A 25,496-nucleotide genomic window follows, 5' to 3' on the forward strand; every position below is an offset into this window, starting at 1 on the left:
CTCAGTTAAAGTTTTATTTGAACACCGCTTCCAGTGTCCCATCTGCTACTTTCAAGTTAAGGATGTGCTAGCAGAGACGACAAGCAGTGAGTATTTCAGAGAAACTGTGAGATTGAGAGACCGCACTAGAATTCTCACCCCCAAGAGCTTAGGGCCTTGAGGGCTTGTCCTCCTCCACGCCAGTGGTACCTCGGCATCTCAGTGGCTATTAAGTGAATGAAATGGAGAGGTCCGGGAACCAAAGAGGGGGTATGGCCAAAGAGGGGGTTACATAAGTCAGACTATTTTTCAAAGCAGTGGATGTGAAATCAGTCATAGAGTTTATATTTATAAACTGTCAAATTCTGCAACACAACATCAACTTCTTTCAAACATTACCTAGATATCTGTGAGTCATTTTAAACATTTTGAAAACTGGTGACATAAGAAGTTACCCAGCTACACTTGGTACACAATTTAACCTATATCAGAAGAATGAAAGTCTGGAATCTGAACTTGTGAATCATTCGTTCATAACAGATGTTACAAGCAAACATCTTAGACATCTGAGTTACCCATCTGGCCTAATGTAATATATTCCATCTGATAATTATTTTTAGTCAGAATGAACGTGGGCAAGAAGAAAAGTAATACTTATTTTAAGTTTTGCTTGCAATTCCGTATGGCAATCAAAATCAATCAGTATGTCAATTCTAGGGCACATTTCGCTCAAGAGTTGCATGGAAGGATGCCAGATATGAGATCATATTCCCAGTTTTGTCAGCAGAGTTAGTCACGGTGAAATGAGAAAGATTCATTGAAGGGAGCAGAAAACTGCAGTGGTGCATCTCTTATGCAGCAGTTTAAATGCTTCAAAGGGCCAAGAGTTTTTCTAAATTGGACCTCTGTGGTGCTTATAATTTGGTCCGGATCCGGGAGGGCGACAAATGGAAAACCGCCTTTAACACACGTGATGGTCACTTTGAATATCTGGTAATGCCGTTCGGCTTGTGCAACGCATCCGCAGTATTTCAAAACCTGATGAACGAAGTGTTCAGAGATATGTTGTACCAGTGTGTCATCTTATATTTTGATGACATCTTAGTTTTCTCTCAAGACACTCAAAGTCATCGCCGAGATGTCTCCCAAGTTCTTCAACGCCTGCTAGACCATCAACTTTTCACCAAGCTCGAGAAGTGCTCATTCGAACAAGAGACTGTTCCTTTCTTGGGCTACGTAGTGTCCAGTCAGGGGTTTAGGATGGATCCCCAGAAATTGAAGTGCATCCGTGATTGGCCGCAGCCCACGGGTCTCAAGGCCCTCCAGAGATTCCTTGGCTTTGCCAATTGCTACCACTCATTTATTCACCATTATTCCACCCTGACTGCCCCACTCACAGCCATGACCCTCAAGGGCACCAACCCTTCTCAGTGGTCACCGGAAGCCATGACCGCTTTTCAGGATCTCAAGTCAGCCTTCCTTAAAGAACCATGTCTCTGACATCTGAACCCCACACATCCATTCGTGTTGGAAGTCGACGGCTCCGACATAGGAGTTGGGGGTGGTGCTGAGTCAGTTCTCCACCACCCATAAGCCCCACCCCTGCTCATTCTTTTCTCGTTTTATACCTGCTGAACGAAACTACGGCATAGGGGATAAAGAACTGTTGGCCATCAAATTGGCTTTTGAAGAATGGCGACCTTGGCTTGAAGAAGCACAACACCAGATTACGGTATATTCGGACCAAAAGAATCTCCAATACCTGCATCAGGCCCAGCTCTGAACAGCCGTCAGGCTCGCTAGTCTCTCATCTTTACGAAATTCAACTTCATTCTACGATACCGCCCTGGACATAAGAATGGTCTCGCTGATGCCCTCTCTCGATCATTCGTTACTGAGGATCTTTCTAATACCGCGTGACACATTATTAATCCCGCAAGGTTCATTTGTCAGCCACCTTTCTTGTGCCTCCGGGTAAGACAGTGGTTCCTCGCCCGCTGCGGCCGAAGGTTCTACAATGGGCACACGACTCATTGACTTCTGGGCACCCAGGTCAGTCCAGGACTCTTTCCACTCTGCAACGCTACTACTGGTGGCCCACCATGCGAAAGGATACTCAGGCATATGTAGAGTCCTGTCTTACGTGCGCTCGCCACAAACCTCCGGCAGGGAAACCTTGGGGACTTCTACAGCCACTCCCCGTTCCCAGCAAACCCTGGACCCATATCACCACAGATTTTATTGTGGTTTTGTCCACCTCCAATGGAAATAACACCATTTGGGTCACTGTCAATCGCTTCTCTAAGATGGCACATTTTGTGGCTCTACCTGGTCTTCCTACGGCACCTCAGTTGGCCAAATTGTTTTTTAAACACGTATTTCGGCTCCACGGACTACCCAGACATATCCTCTTGGACCATGGGGTTCAATTTACCACACGCTTCTGGAAGTCGCTTTGTAAGAAGTTTGACATTTCCTTGGATTTTACCTCGGTTTACCTCTGAATCATATCACCCCTGCTCCTCCTTTCCTCCCTGGAGGAAAGGAGGAGCAGGGGTGATATGATTCAGACCTTCAGATACTTGAAAAACTTTAACGATCCAAAGACAACGACAAACCTTTTCCGTCAGAAAAAAATCAGCAGAACCAGAGGTCACGAGCTGAGGCTCCAGGGAGGAAGACTAAGAACCAATGTCAGGAAGTATTTCTTCACGGAGAGAGTGGTGGATGCCTGGAATGCCCTTCCAGAGGAAGTGGTGAAGTCCAAAACTGTGAAGGACTTCAAAGGGGCGTGGGATAAACACTGTGGATCCATCAGGTCTAGAGGAGGCAGCAAAACACTGCACGGAGCGGCAGTAGCCACAGAGGCATTCACGGAGCGGGATGCCAGTGGCCAGTGGTTGGTGTTCCACCTTCACGGAGTGGAAGGATGGAGGGCTGCCATCTCCAAATTAAAAAACAAACAAACAAAAAAAAAACAGGGGTGGGTAAGAGTATGTAAAATTAACGGAGAGTTCATAGGCTATAGGTATTACCAATTATTAGGCTTATTCAATATTTGTTGATAGTTAATGTGGCTTTCAATGCATACTTCACTTTCAATGCATATCCAGCAGAGCTCTCTGCTTCAACAGCAGGGGAGAAGAAAAACTAATATTTCACGCATATCCAGCATAGCTCTCTGCTTCAACGGCAGGGGAGAAGTAAAACTAATACTTCACGCATATCCAGCATAGCTCTCTGCTTCAACGGCAAGGGAGAAGCAAAACTAATAGTTCACGCTTATCCAGCATAGCTCTCTGCTTCAACGGCAAGGGAGAAGAAAAACTGATACTTCACCATATCCAGCATAGCTCTCTGCTTCAACGGCAGAGGAGAAGAAAAACTGATACTTCACACATATCCAGCATAGCTCTCTGCTTCAACGGCAGGGGAGTCTGTGGCAGGGGAGAATGGCGCCGGCAGGAGATCGATTGCAGGAAGTCGTTCCGGACCCCCGCTGGACTTTTGGCAAGTCTTGTGGGGGTCAGGAGGCCCCCCCCCAAGCTGGCCAAAAGTCCCTGGGGTCCGGGAGCGATCTGCTGCTGCTAATCGTTTTTCCGCGATTCGCAGCAGCAGATCGCTCCCGGACCCCAGGGACTTTTGGCCAGCTTGGGGGGGCCTCCTGACCCCCACAAAAGTCCAGCGGGGCTCCTGAACGACCTTCTGCAGTCAATCTCCTGCCGGCGCCATTTTCCGTACGGAAAAATGATTCGCGGCAGGAGATCGCTCCCAGACCCCCGCTGGACCCCCAGGGACTTTTGGCCAGCTTGGGGGGGCCTCCAGACCCCCACAAGACTTGCCAAAAGTCCAGCGGGGGTCCGGAACGACCTCCTGCAGTCGAATCGTGTTGTCTACGGCCGGCGCCATTTTGCACCGCCATTTTGCAAAATGGCGGCGCAAAATGGCGCCGGCTGAAGACAACACGATTCGATTGCAGGAGGTCGTTCCGGACCCCCGCTGGACCCCCAGGTAATTTAAGGCATTTTGGGGGGGTTCGGGAGGGTGGGGGATTTATTTTAAAGGGTCAGGGTGGGTTTTAGGGTGTTTTAGTGTGCCGGTTTTCCCGCCCTCCCCCTTCCCCTCCCCCTTCCCCTCCCCCTTCCCCTCCCCCTTCCCCCGATTTACGATTTTTTGACGATAAATCGGGGGAATTGTTATTGTATCGTGGCTCTAACGATTTTTGACTATTTAAAATATATCGGACGATATTTTAAATCGTCAAAAAACGATTCACATCCCTACCAGACTACCTCCACTCTGCCAGCCTGTCTTGCCCCTATCAAAACCATAGGGACCAGACTACCTCTGCTCTGCCAGCTTGTATTGCCCCTATCAGCTTTCTGCCACTATGCCTTGCTGCCATACACCAGATGACTCACTCAACTCCTTGTGGCGTTCTTGTCACTATCAAGGTTCCTCAGCGTGTTGGTGCTAGTCTTTCTGCTTGCTATGTTTCCCCTTCATTGTGCTGTAGGATGTTGATGCCACTTGTCTTTCCACTTTGCCTTTGAGGGTTCATGCAACTGTTATCGGTGCTCTCTTTTGAAGCTGTGGTGTGGTTTTGACACTCTCGCTGCTGCTTTGCACCTCTGTTTTTTTTTGTTTTTTTGTTTATTTTATTTGAAATTTTTGTATACCGACATTCGTTAGGCAAACATCACATCGGTTTCCATGTAACATAAAAACTGGCCAACATGGCTTTACAATGAAACTGATAATGGAACTGGGTGGAGGTAAGGGAGGGGAAACAAAAGGGAATTACTGAACGAAAAGAATATAAGCTATAAACATGATGATAAATAAGCAATAAAAATTATATACAAAGGATTATTTACAAGTAAACTGTTAAAGCACTCTTGCCACTCCTGGTACCCCTTTGCCTCTTTAAAGTACCTTAGGCTATTCATGCCACTTTGGTGCCACTTTGCCACAGTCTAAGTACCTTGGAGCTCTTTTCTCGTTCTGATGATTGCTCCCCAGAAGTTTCATCAGAATTGATAAGAAAACTCCAATTCTGCAGCCAAAAATAGGCTGCAAATACTTCCCCCATTGACTTTAATGGGACATCGGAAAACGAATAAAACGAAGCACATCTCTACTCTAGAGTGCTTCCAGTAGAGCTGTAGGTAATGCAAGGTTGCTTCATAGATCAAGAAAGCCACTTCTCTGAGATAAAAGTTGACCTTCCTGTTTGCACTTGGTTCACCATTTGTCAGCAGCTGGTGGGCGCTCTATGGTCCTTTGAGCCCTAAAGCCTTGTGTTTGGCCAAGGTCCTGGTACTGGAAGTGACAGACAATTCCTGAGGGGCCAAGGTCCCCACAGGCTAATCCTTCTCTCTCTATGAAGGGGTCTTATCAACTGGTGTATCCATTTTACTGCAGATAACAGGATGCCAATAAAAATATAAGCATTCAGTCAGTAAAGGTGTTCTCTGCTGCGATGCAGCTCATTTTAGATGAAGACTTATTGAGCATGTTTTCATGTGTGCTGCCTGCTGCTTGGCTCTTTTTTTTTTATCTGTCCTCATAGATGCTTGAATTAATGCGTGATGAAAATTGCTTTTAACTTTCTCCATTAACGTACCATAACGGGGATGGCATGGTCAGGTCATCGTCTGAGCACAGACACGAAATAAATATGTTATTTGGCTTGATTGCAGTCTTGATGGGCATTTGTAGGGTTTTAACAGCTTTGCAGTGTTATGTTTCTCATTGATTCCTATGGATTTGAACTTCGTAAGTGGTTTGGAGCAGGAGGAGCAGTGAGAGCATATGACTCCTCTGCCAACTGCTTTGCACTGTTTATGTCTGAAATGGGAAAGAGACTGGAGGCACAAGCTGGGGAAGAGGGAAAGACAGGAAGGTGGATGCCGGTGCAGCCTTGAACATTGAGTCCAGTTCTGGTCACCCCCATCTCAGGACCCTTCAAATTGTGCAGAATTCGACAGCCCAGATATTATCAGGGACCAGTATACAGGAATCATATAACTCCAGTTCTCTGTTCACTGCATTGGCTTTCTATACAATGTGGGTGAATTTAAAATTGCAGCACTCATACATAAATTACTTAATAATAGAGGTGTGAATCGTGTGATCGATCGTCTTAACGATCGATTTTGGCTGGGGGGGGGGGAGGAAAATCAGATCGTCGTGTTTTGTTTTGTTTTGAAATCGTTAAAAATCGTAAATCGGGGGAGGGCGGGAAAACCGGCACACCAAAAAAACCCTAACACCCACCCCGAACCTTTAAAACAAACCCCCACCCTCCCGAACCCCCCCAAAATGTTTTAAATTACCTGGGGTCCAGTGGGAGGGTCCCGGCGCGATCCCGGCACGATGTCCCGCTCTCTGGCCACACCAAAAAAACCCTAACACCCAACCGAACCTTTAAAACAAACCCCCACCCCCCAAACCCCCCCAAACCCCCCCAAAATGTTTTAAATGACCTGGGGTCCAGTGGGAGGGTCCCTGCACGATCCCGGCGCGATGTCCCACTCTCTGGCCACAACAAAAAAAAACCCTAACACCCACCCCGAACCTTTAAAACAAACCCCCACCCTCCAGAACCACCCCAAAATGTTTTAAATGACCTGGGGTCCCGGCGCGATGATCCCGGCGCGATGTCTCACTCTCTGGCCACGACTGCTGTGAAGAGAAATGGCGCCGGTGGCCCTTATCATGTGACAGGGCAAAGGTAGCGCCGGCGCCATTTTGATTCCTAGCTCCCGATGTCAGCGTCCAGGAGATCGCTCCCGGACCCCTTCTGGACCCCCAGGGACTTTTGGCCAGCTTGGGGGGGGGGCCTCCTGACCCCCACAAGACTTGCCAAAAGTCCAGCGGGGGTCTGGGAACAACCTCTTGCACTCAAGCCGTATTGCAAAATGGCGCCGGCCGTATGGCCGTATGGCCGTATGACCGTATTGCAAAATGGCGCCGGCCGTATGACCGGTGCCATTTTGCAATACGGCTCGAGTGCAAGAGGTCGTTCCCGGACCCCCGCTGGACCTTTGGCAAGTCTTGTGGGGGTCAGGAGGCCCCCCCCCAAGCTGGCCAAAAGTCCCTGGGGGTCCAGAAGGGGTCCGGGAGCGATCTCCTGGACGCTGACATCGGGAGCTAGGAATCAAAATGGCGCCGGCGCTACCTTTGCCCTGTCACATGATAAGGGCCACCGGCGCCATTTCTCTTCACAGCAGTCGTGGCCAGAGAGTGAGACATCGCGCCGGGATCATCGCGCCGGGACCCCAGGTCATTTAAAACATTTTGGGGTGGTTCTGGAGGGTGGGGGTTTGTTTTAAAGGTTCGGGGTGGGTGTTAGGGTTTTTTTTTTGTTGTGGCCAGAGAGTGGGACATCGCGCCGGGATCGTGCAGGGACCCTCCCACTGGACCCCAGGTCATTTAAAACATTTTGGGGGGGTTTGGGGGGGTTTGGGGGGTGGGGGTTTGTTTTAAAGGTTCGGTTGGGTGTTAGGGTTTTTTTGGTGTGGCCAGAGAGCGGGACATCGTGCCGGGATCGCGCCGGGACCCTCCCACTGGACCCCAGGTAATTTAAAACATTTTGGGGGGGTTCGGGAGGGTGGGGGTTTGTTTTAAAGGTTCGGGGTGGGTGTTAGGGTTTTTTTGGTGTGCCGGTTTTCCCGCCCTCCCCCGATTTACGATTTTTAACGATTTCAAAACAAAACAAAACACGACGATCCGATTTTCCTCCCCCCCCCCCAGCCAAAATCGCCGGCGCCATTTTGCAATACGGTCATACGGTCATACGGCCGGCGCCATTTTGCAATACGGCTTGAGTGCAAGAGGTTGTTCCCGGACCCCCGCTGGACTTTTGGCAAGTCTTGTGGGGGTCAGGAGGCCCCCCCAACCTGGCCAAAAGTCCCTGGGGGTCCAGCGGGGGTCCGGGAGCGATCTCCTGGACGCGTGACATCGGGAGCTAGGAATCAAAATGGTGCCGGTGCTACCTTTGCCCTGTCACATGATAAGGGCAAAGGGCCACCGGCGCCATTTCTCCACAGCAGCCATAGCCAGAGAGCGGGACATCGAGCCGGGATCATCGCGCCGGGACCCCAGGTCATTTAAAACATTTTGGGGGGGTTCGGGAGGGTGGGGGTTTGTTTTAAAGGTTCAGGGTGGGTGTTAGAGTTTTTTTGGTGTGCCGGTTTTCCCGCCCCCTGTTTAACGATACAATACAAATGCCCCTGACGATAAATCGGGGGCATTTATATTGTATCGTGCACTCTAACAATTTTGGACGATTTTGAAATTATCTGACGATAATTTTAATCGTTCAAAAACGATTCACATCCCTACTTAATAATGTCAGTGCATGCTGGATTAGCACCATCTTGTGAATCTCTACTCCTCCCAGAGCTTTAAGATCAGCCCACCAGGGGAGTTTGGAGGTACCCTCTGAGCGTCTTGCTCACTTTGTTGAAACATATGACCAGGCATTCTCAGTTGTGGGTCCACGACTCAGGAACTCTCTCCCTGGACAGCTTTGCATAATGCACAAGTATTCAAAAAGGCTTTGAAACCCTTCCTCCTTAAAAAATGCTTTTGAACTGGCAGACTAGTCATCTTGCAGTTTAGCTCACTCTCCTGAAAATTGTTTGTATATTTATGTCATTCAATTTTTGTTGCATTGTAGTCTATGAACTTCAAATTGTAAACCATCTGAACATTGGAGAGCACAGACTATAAATGTGTTAAATAAATAAATAATCAGATAGACAAAGAAAAGCCATTGCTACCTCTGGGAATGAGTAACAGGAAATAGATCTACTTTTTGGGACCTGCTAGGTACTTGAGACCTGGGACCTGGATTGGCAACTGTTGGAGCCAGGTTGCTGGGTTTGATGGACCACTGGTGTAACCTAGCATGTCACTACTTATGTTCTTAAGGGGCAGGGGCAAGGGTCACGAATATGAGCCCTTGGGCTGTGGTATGGTTGACACAGCCTAGGACGCAAATCTACTAGGCCCACACCGAGAGCAAGTGGACTCGCTCTTAACTAGAAATGGATCAGGGGTTTCACCTATACCAATCCCGTTCCCCGCAGGTTGAGCCCTTTGGGTTCCAGGGGCTGGCAGGGCTTAGGCGACAGTCCTGTAAGGAGTGGTCAGACATAGTCAAGTCTCGGGCAGCAGTCAGAGCAGGCAGTAAGCAAATGGTATCCGGGTCCAGGCCAAGGTTGCGGCAGGCAGCAGGCAGGCAGATCGAGGTCCAAGATGGGGTCACAGCAGGCAGCAGTTCAGAAGAATAGTCAGTATCTGTGGCAAGGGTCAGAACCAGGAGTCAGGCACAGAAAAACAGAGAGAGATAAGCCAAAGACAAGGCACTGGTGACCACAGGGCAAGGTAACAGCAAGACAAAGCAAGGCAAGGTAACAATGAGGCAAGTAGGGTAGCAGCGAGGCAAGACAGGCAAGGTAACAATGAGTCAAGGCAACAAAGAAACAAGGCACAAGGGAAGAAACGTGCACTGCAAGGCTGCAGCCTGTTGCTGAGGCAATTGTAGGTAACGCGGCTGGGGTTTCAATGCCCAGCTGCAGGACATCATCACTGGATGCTGGCAGCAACCTTTCCCGTCACGGGACCTTCAGGTGGCAGCATGCTGTGTGCACTCGCATCAAGGAAGGCTCAGGGAAGAAGCAGCATGGCGGCACGTTACTCGTGTAGGTGGTTCCGGAGGAGTTTGGAGGTAAGTACGGCCGGTTGCGGGACATTGTACGGCTGGCCAAAACATAACAAGTAGAGATGTGAATCGTGTGATCGATCGTCTTAACAATCGATTTCGGCTGGGAGGGGGAGGGAATCGGATCGTCGCAGTTTGGGTTTTTTAAATATCGTGTAAATCATGTAAATCGAAAACCGGCACACTAAAACATCCCTAAAACCCACCCCGACCCTTTAAAATAAATCCCCCACCCTCCCGAACCCCCCCAAAATGCCTTAAATTACCTGGGGTCCAGTGGGGGGGAGGGGAAGGGGGAGGGCGGGAAAACCGGCACACTAAAACAACCCTAAAACCCACCCCGACCCTTTAAAATAAATCCCCCACCCTCCCGAACCCCCCCAAAATGCCTTAAATTACCTGGGGTCCAGAGGAAGGGTCCCGGTGTGATCTTTTACTCTCGGACCTCCTGTGCATTGTAGAAATGGCGCCGGCGCTACGTTTGACCTGTCATATGACAGGGCAAAGGTAGCGCAGGCGCCATTTTGCAACACAATTCGACTGCAGGAGGTCGTTCCGGACACCCGCTGGACTTTTGGCAAGTCTTGGGGGGGGGTCAGGAGGCCCCCCCCAAGCTGGCCAAAAGTCCCTGGGGGTCCAGCGGGGGTCCGGGAGCGATCTCCTACGCTCCTGCCGTCGGGGGACAAAAGAACAAAAGAACAAAATGGCGCCAGTGCTACCTTTGCCCTGTCATATGACAGGTCAAACGTAGCGCCGGCGCCATTTCTACAACGCACGGAGGTCCGAGAGTAAAAGATCACACCGGGACCCTTCCTCTGGACCCCAGGTAATTTAAGGCATTTTGGGGGGGTTCGGGAGGGTGGGGGATTTATTTTAAAGGGTCGGGGTGGGTTTTAGGGTTGTTTTAGTGTGCCGGTTTTCCCGCCCTCCCCCTTCCCCTCCCCCTTCCCCCGATTTACGATTTTTTGACGATAAATCGGGGGAATTGTAATTGTATCGCGGCTCTAACGATTTTTGACGATTTAAAATATATCGGATGATATTTTAAATCATCAAAAAACGATTCACATCCCTAATAACAAAACACTTAGCAGATGGCAAAGAAAGGGAGAGAGAAATGGAGGATTGGAGGAGGCAAAGAGTAAGAAATAAGGAGGGATGGGAAAGGAGGCATAAGAAGGAGGGATTATGTGCAGATGGAGGAATAGGATGAGGTGTTGGAGGGGATGGGAAATGATGAAGAGGAAACTAAATGTAGGGAAGAGGAAAACGGCTCATTAAAGGGATAGGTGAAGGTGTGAGAAAATCTACAAAGAAAAGGTGACAATGAAAGAAAGAGAGATGGAAATAGCAAATTGAAAGATGGAGAGACGAGGGTAAAAAAGCATGGGACTTGGGTCCCTGATAAATGGCAGCAGTAGTGGTAGGTGGAAATGAATGTTAGAAACAGCAAATAATATTGAGCTCCTACCCAACCTGCTCCCCCCCCCCCCCCCCCCCCACACACACATACATACACACAACTTGCAAAGGTATGAGAAAAACAGTAGTGTACACTCTTACACACACCAAAAACAGACAGAATATTCCTTATCGTCGTGGAAACTCTGCTCAAATCGACTTTGTTGTCTCTTCTTTTTGGCCCCTACCATTCTGACTGGATGATAACGTAAGTGTGTATACCTAGTCCATCACCCAGTTTCCCTTTGCTTTGGCTCTACCTCTCTCCCACCACTGCTCTTACCGCTGTGCCTTGTATCTCTCCCAAGCGCGCTATCCTCCAGTTCTGTCACTTTCAGTACGTTTTCTCTGCCTGGTTCCAGATGCTGGTGATATATGCTAGGTAGGCGCTATTTGTCATTACAGATGTGCCATTGTAACACCTCCACTACATTTCACTGAGAGAAAGGCTAAGTGAAGAAGGGAAAGATATGCAAGAATAACACTTCATCTGCCAGGCCTGGCTGCTCATGTTTTCTGAAATGTTCCTGTCCTCTCCATCAGTATTATGCCAAAAATAACTAATCCTGCCCATGAAAAAATTGCAGCTGAAGAAAAATACATAGCTAACACTTGTTTATGAGTGCCTGCAGTTTGCCACATGCTGTATAGTTTGATGCGTTTGTACAATCACACCACCAAAAATAAATCAAAAGTCCAGCGATGCAAAAATGTAACTCAACAGATTGAAGGAGGGGAAGTGGAGTAGTCCAGGGAGAGAGAGCACAATGGAGGTGGGAGAGTGGAAAAGGGAACCAAGTGGTAATGGTAGTGGTGGGAGGTGATGGTAGGATGCAGGGGAAAGAGGCTAGTATGTATTGGGGGGGGAGGGGAAATATTGCCTGTTGCACCAAGTAGGTTTTGATCCAACAGCTTGCCCCTTCCATGCAGCACAAGTTAGAAGCACTAAACTGTGACCACATATTTAAGATTTATTGCAGCAGGATGCTTCCTAGACTATGTCATTTTGCTGTAAAAAAAAAAACAAAAAACTTTTCTTCCATTTCACAGCTAGCATAGCAACTGATCTCATTCCAAGCAAGACAGTGACAGACTGAGAATAGAGAATGTTTCTATGTTTAAAATTGCAGCAGATTGTTCCCTATTGAAAGAAAAACACTACCACCTGTTGAAATTATGCTTAAAGGATTTTTAATTGGGACTTCATACAGAATGCCAGTCAGAAGATACTGCTATGAGTATTATAGGAGTCTATATTTATATTTATATTTAATCGTCTACTTGTTCAACAATATATATTTTTTTATTTTGGATACCCAAGGAAGCGATTTAACGTGAGGCATGAGATAATGTAAAATGCCTTCAGTATCTGAGATAGATATCTACTTTAATGCATACACAAAATATATTCCTGCATTTTTTAAAAGAAATATCTTGGGATGAATAAACTCCTTTTGTTCAAAAAATAAAATATAGCAGTTACCATGTTTGGATCTTTTTATATACATTCAGCAATCTCATGTCTATTTATTTATTTAGAAATGTTTATATACCACTTTTACAGCTTATGTTGGTCAAAACAGTTTACAGGCTAAAATAACATACATAATTAGAGAAACACAAAAAAAACTGAAGGGCATAAAAGAATATAAATAAAACTGGCAGTAACATAAAAAATAAGATCATGTACCTCATGTAAAATTTCAAAGAGGCTAGGGCACATTGTGATGTCATTTGGCATGGCTGAAGCAGCCCTAACATTGGCTGTCTGTTATGATTCTGAAGGTGGACCCTTGGTCCGAGGTAGAGCTGGCACTACCCAAGAGAGAGTAACCCCTCCTGGATCCCTACCATTGGAAGGCGAGGCTGGACTCAGGTAGACCCTTGAAGACTGAGAAGGAATCTGGATGCAGGCGCCTCCTGCAGGTCGTACAGTCCAGATAGCTGGCACCTCCAGCAGGTCGAAAAGTCAGTCCAGGAGCCGAAGCTCGAAGAATGGTCGGAAGTCGGTACAAGGGTCAAACCTGAAGAATGGTCAGAAGCCGGTCCACAGGTCAATGCCAGAAGAATGGTCAGAAGCCAGTCCATGGGTCAACGCCAGAAGAATGGTCGGAAGCCGGTCCACGGGTCAATGCCAGAAGAATGGTCAGAACCCGGTCCACAGGTCAATGCCAGAAGAAATCCAATCAACTGGGAGTAAAGCAAATCCAGGAACTGGAGCACAGAACCTCCAACTACAAGCCAAGAAGCCAAGACAAGGTCTGAGGAGCAGACCTTTGCCTAAATAGTAATCCGGAAGGTGGAGTTCACAGGAAGGAGCCACGACCATTTCCTGTCATGGCCCCTTTAAATGAATAGTCACTGCCTCGCGCACGCGGCTCTCTAGAGTTCAGAGGGGGAAGAGTCAGCCCGGCCGAGAGAGAGCATCAGTGGCTGGGCTCAGCAGCGGCAGCGGCCGCGAAGGCATCAGAACAGAGGACTGCCTGCCTCTGTGCGGTTCCCAGAGGTGGCACGATGCCTTGGGTGAGTCTTTGGCCCCGGTCTCGGACCACCGCAACTGGCGGCCATGACACCTGGGCCCGGTCACGGCCCGCCGTGGCCGGCAGCCATAACGGTATGCCCTCCTTTAGGCCTCCCTCTAGAAGGTTTGGGTATTCCCGGGTGTTCAGTGTGAAAGTTCTGGAGAAGAGTCTTATCCAGGATGTTAGTAGCTGGTTCCCAGGAATTCTCTTCTGGCCGAAAACCTTCCCAGGCTAGGAGGTACTCCCATTTGTGTCCTCTTCTCCGGACATCAAGAACCTCACGAACCTGGTATATAGTCTCTTCTTCGGCCCTCAGTTGTAGAGCTGTGGGAGCTTTCCGAGAGGGCCAAGTGAGGACCAATGGCTTCAACAGAGACACATGAAAGGAATTGTGATTTCACAGTGTGGCAGGCAGACGTAGTTGATAGGTCATGGGACCTAATTGCCGTAGCACTGGAAAAGGACCAATATAGCGAGGGGCCAATCTCATCGAAGGAGCTCTTAAGCGGATATATCTGGTGCTGAGTCACACCTTCTCCCCTGGAAGAAACCGAGGAGCAGGTCGTCGATGTCTGTCTGCAAATTTTTTCGCGGCACTAGCTGCTTTGCAAAGCATCTGTTGAGTATGAACCCAGAGTCTCTTCAGTTGCAGGGCTGTAAGCTGGGCCGCCGGAGACAAAACCAGCAGAGGTAGAGGCAAAGGTGGCCTGGGTTGTCGCCCAAAGACAATTTGAAATGGTGAAGCCCCAGTCGAGGTATCCGCATGAAAATGCAGCCCCCTGAATACGTCATTGGAGTGGGTCTGAAGGGAAGCAACAATGCTGCAGTGGACCCCATTCTGCCATGGCCCAAAGAAAAGCCTAGCAGGGCCACAACAGATGGATGCAGCCCACTATGGCCCAAAGAAAGGAGGAAACACTGAAATGTATGGGAGAGAGTGAGGCCTGTGTGTGTAAGAGTATGAATTTGCATTTGTGTGTGAGAGATCCTGTGTGCATGTGTGTATGGGAGAAAGTGTGAACTTGTGTGTGTGTGTATGTGTGTAAGGGAGAGAGAGCATGTGTATGTAAGAAAGGGAGTTTGTGCGTATGAGAGCATGGGTGTGTGTATGAGAGAGGGAGTGTGTGAGAGAATGAACATGTATAAGTGTGTAAGTAAGAGAGAGAAAGAGGATACATAGCCTGCCACCAGTCCTGAAGTCACACACACACACACACACACACACACACACAGAGCATACCACTAGCCACAAACAGGCTGCCACCCCCTACCCTACACACCTCTACCACCCCACCTCCATCTTCTCCAGTCACACGCATACACATACCCCCACACCCTTACTCCTATTCCCCTCAGCCACCTACATATCCCATGCCACCCCCACCCTAGCCACATACAACATGCAACACAGCATGTAAATATTTTAAGATAAATTGATATACACTTTATTAAATAAAATTCACATAAAAGTGTGCCAAAATTTTCGTTTGCATTGTGAAACCCAGATAAACACCTATTTTTAGTATCCACCAAATATACCTAATTGCCTGAAAAATAAGCCCCTAAATTTGCAATTTATAAACCCCTATGTTCATAAGCTCTAATAATATATTATATGACAGAAAGAAAGAAAAGTGTTTATTCTAGATAACATCCCTTTTTTTTTTTAATATTAGTAAAGAAAATTTGAAAATGTTTTCCAAATCACTCTCACAATAAGTAATGGCAACTCTGTGGTTGTATCTGCAGACCATCTTAAACTTATGCCAGCCTACCCCGGGAATAAATAGATTTGGGCTAGATTGCTGCCAGAGGTGAATAAAGGCATATGTTTAAGTGAACGGATGTTTGTGGACAGGTCTGTGGATAGAGAAGGATGGTGTTGATGGTGTGTCTATTAAGGCCAGGATAGGTTCTATCATTGGGCAAGGTGAGGCAGCCACCTTGGGGAGGGTAGCAAAAGGTTTCCACCCAAAATACATTGCTATGAGATTCTGAAGAGAAGAAAGAACAAACCGCATCTCACTGCAGCCCAAAGAGAGAGGCCCAGCAGGGCTAATACAGACCCCATCCTGCTGTAGCCCAAAGAGAGAGGTCCAGCAGGACCGCTATGGCCCAATGAGAGAGGCCTGGTTGGAACACAGCAGACCCAATCCCTCCATGGCCTGAAGAGAGGGGGAGGCCCTGAGCATACATATGCATGAGAGAATGAGAGGTGGTGTGTGAGAGAGCAGGTGTATGCATGTGAGAGACTGTATGCATGTGTTAGTGCATGTGTGTGAGAAAGAGGATTTGTGAGTGCTTGTGTGCATGTATGTATATGTATGTGTACATGTGTGTATGTGTATATGTGAGCAGATGTGTGTGAAAGAGCCTGCATGCATATGTGAGTGTATGGGAGTATATATGTATGTGTGAGAATGTGTATGAGAACCTGTGTGTGTGTGTGTGTATGTGAGGGAAGGAGAGGGTGTGTGTGTGAGGGAGAGAGAGCGAGCTTGTATAAGTGAAAGAGAATGTGAATGTGTGTGTATGTGTATGAGAAAGAGAGAATAAAGTGTGTGCAATCTCACTCTCCCAATCCATGACAATCTTAGGGTGACAAAAAATCCTAGATATGGAGAGGGGGGGAATTTTTGTTATTCTTTTTTGTTTTAATTATTGGATGTTATTTGATATGTCTGTTGTTTTGAAATATTTTATTGATTTTTGAGACCTTTAAAAAAAATTTTGAGTTGAATCACTTTAAATCAAAGGACAGCAAAAACCTAAATTATAGAACTATGGCCAGAAATGTCCTACATTGGAGAATTCTGAATGAAAAAGGGATTTCTGAGAAAAATGTACTAAAAAACAGTCCTAGAAAGCAAACAGATTATCACCCTGGCTAACAAGGGAAGTCAGACCCTTGGGTACCTAGTTCTCAGACAACAGAAAAAAAAAGCCATGCAGGATGGAGGGGTGTGCACACATTCTCTTTCCATTGCCCTGCCTGGGTCTTGGCCTTTTGGCCAAGAGAGGGTGACCAATCCAGGCTGGGTAACAGTGAATGACTGGTCATGAGCCCAATGAAGCTGTAAACCCAAGCCAGAAAAAACCCTCCTACCAAGGGAGAAGACAGCAGCAGGTCCAGAGGTAGAGTGGTCCCCTAGAAAGAAGGGGACCCCAGCAGAGGTTTGAGTGGTCTCCCTGGAGAGTATGAGGGAGGAGACCCTGGGTCCCTATTGAGCAAAGAGATGCCAGCAGCAGATCGAGCAGTTCCCAAGGAGGGTGTGGACCTCAGCAGCATATCAAGCAGTCCCCCTGGAGAGTGGGGACCCCAGCAGCAGATCAACTGGTCCCCCAGGAGGAAGGGGACCCAGTGGCAGATTGAATGGTCCCCCAGGAGGGTGTAGACTCCAGTGGAAGATTCAGAATTTCCCCAGGAAGAAGGGGACCCAGCAGCAGGTCCAGAGGCACAGTCAGATTCTCCAGGAGGGCATGGAATCCAGCAGCATTCCAGGAGGTAAGGTTGTATCTCCCAGGAAGGTACAGACCCCAGGAGGGGTCTGTCCATGCCCTCCAGGTCCCCAGGAGGGCTTGGACCCCAGTGTTGGCATGGATCTTTCAGCTGAACAGAAGTGGCACTGAGGAGATAGCAGTGGTTTAGATACAATGGACCTCCAGGCCAACACTGCTCACCAGCCCAGTTGCATTTTTTCATATGCGTGAGACTTGGGAAAAAAGGGGAGGATAATAATAACACTTGATTAAGTGGAAACTCAAGAGGTCCCTTCTATTCTATATGGTGGTATACTGTGAGAGCCAAGAAACCCAAATTGCCAAAATATTAAATGATCTTGCTACTTTGTAGAAATGTATATAGTTGTGTGGCCTGAGACTATTAACCGTGAGTAGATAAGTGTGCTTTTGATATCTTATTAGCGATGTACATAGTCAAACAGAAATGTATATATTTATATAGTCTTATAAACTTGTGTTATGCCTGTCTGTCGCAGACGGCTGCGACCGTGAGTACTCACTGATTGCTCTACACTCCTGCACTCCCCGGGTCTGCTCGGCGCATGGCCTACCTGCATCACCGCGATCCTCAGGCCTACATGTGGAGGCATAGACACCATCACTTCTTACTCCAATGTCGGGCCCTCCTAGGCGCACACGTATCACAAGTCCTGCCTTTGAAGCTGCCTTGGTGGGAACCTCGGGGGCATCCCCAATCGATGATGTCATCGGACTCCTATACTTAAGCTACATCGGCGCCCTCAACCAGCAGACTTGGCAACAAGTTCCGTACGAGTACTTTTCCTGCTTCCGGTTCCTGAGACGCCGCTTTTACCTGCTTCTTGGACTCTGTCTGGCACCCGCTCCTTGGGGCTCAGTATGCACTCTGTTGGAGACTCGCTCCCCTGGCCTACCCTGCTCCTCGGGCTGGCTCTGCACTTCTTGGGTTCCACTTGGCTAGCGGCTCTACCACCCGGGTCTCCCTTGGAAATACTGCAGCGACAAGTGAATCCTCGGCTGACCATCCATGCTCTCCTGCTCCACAGGATGTGCTTGCTATTTCAGAGACTACCTTGGTCTTCTGCTCCAGGAAATACTATCACTGCCAGCTGCCCCGCTCTGTGGGCCTGCTTCTCTACCACTCAACTGGCTCTCCCTAGACCTCCGGGTACCTGCCCACTGGAACAGTTGGAACCGGGCTTGGGCTTCCCGGCATGTGAGTTGGTGTGCACACTCCTATCTACGCCCACCACACTGCAGCTCCACCCTGCGGGGTGTTCTACCAGAGAATCACCTGTACGTCAATCTCTGCACCCACTGTACTGTGGACTACCTGGTGCCCTCTCTCTCCTGACTCTCCGGGTGCCGCCTTCATTTTGCTACCCTAGTGGGGGGGTCACCTCCTGGTTCCTGGGGGTCCTTCCCCGCTGTGCTCAAAGCTTCCTGCTAATCCAACTCCTCGTCTCCTGACGAGGAGTTGGATTAGCCATTTTGCAGACCTGTGGGGCTCCTTTTTGCAGACCATTTTGCAGACCTGTTTAGGCTCCTCCCTACAGGCAGTGTCAACTCACACCTGAGGCCAAGGGTCCACATACACACCAACCATAATAACTTGTAAATATTTTTACATACTGCCAGCCTTGTTCACAGTTCCATTTGTTTTCCTGGGGTGAAGGGAGGAAAATCCCACCCACTAACACCTTCTTCTCCAGGTGGAGACACCAGGCACCAAGAACATGAGGACCAATGGAGTCTAGAGATGTGTATCGTGTGATCGATCGTCTTAATGATCGATTTCGGCTGGGGGGGGAGGGAATCGGATCATCGTGGTTTTGTTTTTTAAAATATCGTGTAAATCGTAAATCGGGGGAGGGCAGGAAAACCGGCACACTAAAACATCCCTAAAACCCACCCCGACCCTTTAAAATAAATCCCCCACCCCTCCCGAACCCCCCCAAAATGTCTTAAATTACCTGGGGTCCAGTGGGGGCGTCCCGTTGTGATCTTCCACTCTCGGGCCACGAGTGCGTTGATAGAAAATGGCACCGGCGCTACCTTTGCCCTGTCATATGACAGGGCAAAGGTAGCACCGGCACCATTTTGGTTCATGTCCCCGACGTCATGAGCGTAGAAGATCGCTCCCGGACCCCTGCTGGACCCCCAGGGACTTTTGGCCAGCTTGGGGGGGCCTCCTGAGCCCCACAAGACTTGCCAAAAGTCCAGCGGGGGTCCGGGAACGATCTCCTGAACTCGAATCGTGTTGCCGTAATGAAAAATGGCGCCGGCCATACGGTCAGTGCCATTTTGCCGTACGGCAATATGGCCATATGGCCGGCGCCATTTTTCATTACGGCAACACGATTTGAGTTCAGGAGGTCGTTCCCGGACACCCGCTGGACTTTTGGCAAGTCTTGTGGGGTTCAGGAGGCCCCCCCAAGCTGGCCAAAAGTCCCTGGGGGTCCAGCGGGGGTCCGGGAACGACCTCCTACACTCGAATCGTGTTGCCGTACGGCCGGCGCCATTTAGTAATATGGCCGGCGCCATTTTGCAAAATGGCGCCGGCCGTACGGCAACACGATTCGAGTGCAGGAGGTCGTTCCCGGACCCCCGCTGGACTTTTGGCAAGTCTTGTGGGGGTCAGGAGGCTTCCCCAAGCTGGCCAAAAGTCCCTGGGGGTCCAGCGGGGGTCCGGGAGCAATCTCCTATGCTCGTGACGTCGGGGGGACAGGAAGCAAAATGGCGCCGGCGCTACCTTTGCCCTGTCATATGACAGCTAATACATATATTGTGACATCAATCCAATTCAATAATCTTTATTGGTGAAAAATTCATGAAAAATATTCACAATTAATCCATAATACCCCACACAATAGACATAATATCTTTATAAAAACAATAGACAAAATTCACACACCACCCATACTACACATATACACATCCGTTCTACATTCAACTCCTTATAAAAATCATTTCCAATTTTCTAAACATTCAAATATAACCATTAAATATAAATCTTCACATAACATATCATCAGATGTTAATACATTTCACTTCGTAAGCAGAAAGAGTTATATTGCACTTTAATTCTTGCGTTACAAGAACGTCAATCCTTTTGTTCTCCTTTTGTTCTCTCTACATGTTTCGCCTTTCCTCAGGCTTCTTCAGGAGAGTTTTTTCAAACAATCTCCCACTGCTCATGTACAACATCTATCCATAGGGTCTTCTGCACGTCCCAAAAAGGCTTGCCCAGACGCACAAATCAGCACATCCTCAACTCTTGTTTCAAAGCATTTCAATTGTTCAAATGCTCTAAACACATCTCTCAAAAGTATTCAAACTTTCTTATCTTAGGCAGAGAAACCACCTTCACCTTATTTCAAAGAGACGCCTCCATCGAGTGAAAAATGCTTTGAAACAAGAGTTGAGGATGTGCTGATTTGTGCGTCTGGGCAAGCCTTTTTGGGACGTGCAGAAGACCCTATGGATAGATGTTGTACATGAGCAGTGGGAGATTGTTTGAAAAAACTCTCCTGAAGAAGCCTGAGGAAAGGCGAAACATGTAGAGAGAACAAAAGGAGAACAAAAGGATTGACGTTCTTGTAACGCAAGAATTAAAGTGCAATATAACTCTTTCTGCTTACGAAGTGAAATGTATTAACATCTGATGATATGTTATGTGAAGATTTATATTTAATGGTTATATTTGAATGTTTAGAAAATTGGAAATGATTTTTATAAGGAGTTGAATGTAGAACGGATGTGTATATGTGTAGTATGGGTGGTGTGTGAATTTTGTCTATTGTTTTTATAAAGATATTATGTCTATTGTGTGGGGTATTATGGATTAATTGTGAATATTTTTCATGAATTTTTCACCAATAAAGATTATTGAATTGGATTGATGTCACAATATATGTATTAGCTGCAATTGGTTTGTGATATATAAATAATTAGCCAGGATTGGGTATCTGTCATATGACAGGGCAAAGGTAGCGCCGGTGCCATTTCTATCAACGCACCTGTGGCCCGAGAGTGGAAGATCACAACGGGACCCCCCCACTGGACCCCAGGTAATTTAAGACATTTTGGGGGGGTTCGGGAGGGTGGGGGATTTATTTTAAAGGGTCGGGGTGGGTTTTAGGGATGTTTTAGTGTGCCGGTTTTCCCGCCCTCCCCCTTCCCCTCCCCCTTCCCCCGATTTACGATTTTTGACGATAAATCGGGGGAATTCCTATTAAATATTGCCTCTAATGATTTTTTTTTTAATTTATAGTTTATTATAATTTCTTCATCATTTTACAGAAAAGAAATAAGACATATTGATTCACAAGAAAAATATTTAACATAAGTGTTCAAAACAAGCAATCTCTTTACCTTTGTGAATATCAATATCAAGCCCACATTAAGGGGAGCCAAAATAAGTAACTGTAACATAGGAAATTTTCATAATTACTATGATTATTAGGTGCATGCCTACTTTCAATAACCAGTATTCCCCCATACTTAGGAGTGTGGCCCTAGCTTAACCACCCTTATCTGAAAGAAAAGATTCCAAATGAGAAGGATCCAGGAACACAAATTTATTTCTTTGAAAAGTAATTAAACATTTGCAGGGAAATTTGAGATAAAAGGTAGCCCCTATAGATAGAGCCTTCTGTCTCAAATCTAAAAACTGTTTCCTTCTCAATTGAGTTTCTTTGGAGACATCTGGGAACGCTTGTACTTTCTGACCACAATACATAACATCTTTGTTTCTAAAATAGTTCTGAAGAACCAGATTTTTTTCACTCTCCAGACTAAACGTAACTAATAATGTAGCCCTAGTTTGAATATTATCATTGGACGATTCTAGAAAATCCGTTAAATTAGGACTAATTGGTATCAAACTATCAAACCCAGCCTCTGAAGTCACTACTTCTCTCTTTTTAACTGGTAAATAATACATCTTTGATATTAACAGATCTTTAACTATCCCCAATATTTCTGTTGCATATCTTTTAAATAGCTCTTGAGCTGACAGTAACCTAATACAGGGAAAGTTCAAGAATCTTAGGTTATTTTTCCTTGTTGCATTTTCCAAGATTTTTCCTTGTTGCATTTTCCAAGATTCATTTTTAAAAATCATTAATGAATCTTTCATAAAAACTGTACTTGTAGCTTGTAGTGTAGTCATCTCGGTATCACATATTTCTCTAGCATTCTCCAATTGTATTATTCTCTTGTTATGGTCCTCCAAGCGCTTCCTGGTTTCCAATTCCAAACTGGTGGAATGAGCCATGGAAAGAGAAAGCATTCTTTCCATTTTTGTGACCACCCTCCATACGTCAACCAGGGTAATGTTATCCGGTGGTTCAGCGTCACTTTCTATTTCAGTCAGGCTACCTATCGGTAGCAAACCCCTCTCATTATTAGCAGAAGCACCTTCCTGCATCCCTAGTGGCTTCCCTCCGGCTGGCGATTTTAGGGCCAAATTTGGGGCATCAGGATTCTTACTGACCCCCATCTCGCCGGGGGACATATTGGGGGCCTGGTCTGTGGCAGGACTAACGGATGCCCCTGAAGAGAAGGAGATATCTGGTATATCTTCCCGGATAGATTGACTTACCCTCCTCGTGAGGTGTTGGTCCATTGGTCCGGATACAGTTCCTTGAACTGGAGTTGAAGCTGCCATATTCACCTTCCTTTTCTTTCCCATTCAAACAATGCTAAAGAGCAAAGTCCGAAACCGGAAGAACAAAACCCAAAAACGCGCCCAGGGGTGCGCCCCTTTGGTGCGCGACTTCGGCGCGCCGGCGGCTGCGCGCCGCTGTCCTCAGGATTATATTGAGGCTGCGGGTGATGTCATCAGGTGAGCGGGGGCTGTTCAGGGAACCTCCACCAATCGTCCCTCTGAGCCGTTTCAGCTGCTGCTGGGCTTCTGGTCTCTCTGCGCGTCCCTCCTCGTACTAGCTCCCAGCTTACCACCGCTAACCTCAGGATTATATTGAGGCTGCGGGTGATGTCATCAGGTGAGCGGGGGCTGTTCAGGGAACCTCCACCAATCGTCCCTCTGAGCCGTTTCAGCTGCTGCCGCGCTTCTGGTCTCTCTGCGCGTCCCTCCTCGTACTAGCTCCCTGCCTCTAACGATTTTTGACGATTTAAAATATATCGGACGATATTTTAAATCGTCAAAAAATGATTCACATCCCTAATGGAGTCTTCCCTATTTGGGGCTCTTGCCAGGTTGGTCCTGGACCCAGAATTGCCTCCACGAGGTAAGCTGTCAAGGGGGCATTACATATAGTTTTAGTATTATGATTGATTTGTTATATTTCATGATTTTTTGTTATTGTTTTATGATAAATTATGGTTTTTCTGTTTTTCCATTTCTGCACTGCATATAGAGTCAGGATATTTGCTGTTTTCAGTTAAGTATTTGTCTGCCTGTTTCCATTTATATAGTCTCTTTAATCTGTATTTGGTGAGAGCCCATCTGTGTTCTGCATGTGTGACTGCGGTGAGGTTCTGTTGGTATGTAGTCCCCCAGTTTAAGAAAGTTAGTTTTCCTGAAGTCTAGGACCCTCGCCTTAGAATGAACTTTCATCTCTTGTATCTTCATATTGAACCCCACTATCCGGTGGTCACTGGATCCAAGATGATCAGTTACTACATCAGAAATATTGTCCCTGTTAGTAAGCACCATGTCCAGTATCGCCCTTTCCTTCGTGCCAGCATGGATTAGCAGCATCGGCAATAGGTCAATAGGCTTGAGGGTTTTGGCAATCTCTCTGCAATGTATTGAATGTTGGCACCCGGCAGACAACACACTTCCCGAGACAATATGTCTGGTCAGCAGATGGATTCCCTCAGATGCGAATCACCAAAAATCACTACCCTCTGTCTCCTAGGTGCAGTGGTTGTTGTGCCTGCAGCTTTGGGGTTTTCATGTCTTGGTTCCTCCCCATCATGGGGTGAAAATTCCTCCTCCATTTCCAGGGCTGCATACCAGTTCTTCAGTTCAAGAGAAATCGAAGGCATGGTGTAGAGTCTAGTAGCCATAGTAATCTCAGTGATACTGGCAATTTTGTGGACCAGTTTCACCTTCCACTCTGCTTAAGTTCTCCATCTTAGACACCTTGATAAGCATTTCATTGATATAGTCCTCATTCTCCTGGATGTTTTTTAGCCTCGCCATCTCCTCTTTGAGTTCTGCCACCTCTGTGATCAGAATGAGCTCTGGTAGCTGACTTGGTCCAGTAGGAATATGGGTATCTTTGCAGGTAATGCATATCTGACAAAAAAAGACCCTAAAAGGCACAAATATTTCATGTACTACAATGTCTTTTTAATGGTCTTTTAAAAGGTCTCACAGAATGCAAACTTCAATCAGATAAGATAATGAATTGCAAATCTCCCCATGCAATCCAATGAGATTTACAAAAAAAAATATTCACCGAACAGGGATGGCAACTTTCAGACTGGTGCATGGGCGTACTTTGGCACATATGCACCTGCGCATGGGCAGATAAGTGACCATTTTATGACTTGCACGCACGTTATAAAATAGCCTGGCCACACAGGTTGTGCGCCTAGGTGTGCAAATATCAATTCTACCAAGTAAGTCAGGGTATTTTATAATGGGTGTGCATCCACGTTATTTCCAATTTCACCAGTTCATCCACCAGTTCACCCAGTTAAGTGCTAGGTCCTCCAAAGCCCCTTGATCTGTACTTCCCAGACCCTTTAAACCCAGCAGAAATAGCTGGTTTACCATTTTTTAAAACTTACATCTCCTCTCGAGTGCAAGAGGTCACTCCCAGACCCCCGCTGGACTTTTGGCAAGTCTTGTGGGGGTCAGAAGGGTCCCCCAAGACTTGCCAAAAGCCCCTGGTGGTCCAGCGGGGTCCGGGAGCTATCTCCTGCACTCGGGCCATCGGCTGCCAGTAATCAAAATGGCGCCGATAGCCTTAGCCCTTACTATGTCACAGGGGCTACCGGTGCCATTGGTCAGCCCCTGTCACATGGTAGGAGCACAAGATGGCACGGGCCATCCAGTGCTCCTACCATGTGACAGGGTCCAGCCAATGGCACGGATACCCTGTCACATGGTAAGGGCAAAGGGCCATCGGCGCCATTTTGATTAGTGGCAGCCGATGGCCCAGGAGCGGGAGATCGCTCCAGGGACCCTCACTGGACCACCAGGTACCTGCAAAAAGTTTTTGGGGGGGTCAGGAGGGTGGGGGATTAGTTTTAAGGGGTTGGGGTGGGTTTTTTGTTTATCGGCTCGGGCGCAGCCGATAAACAAAACCACGATCGGGCCT

The sequence above is a fragment of the Rhinatrema bivittatum genome, chromosome 9, assembly GCF_901001135.1.
Source record: "Rhinatrema bivittatum chromosome 9, aRhiBiv1.1, whole genome shotgun sequence".
Lineage (NCBI taxonomy): Eukaryota > Metazoa > Chordata > Amphibia > Gymnophiona > Rhinatrematidae > Rhinatrema > Rhinatrema bivittatum.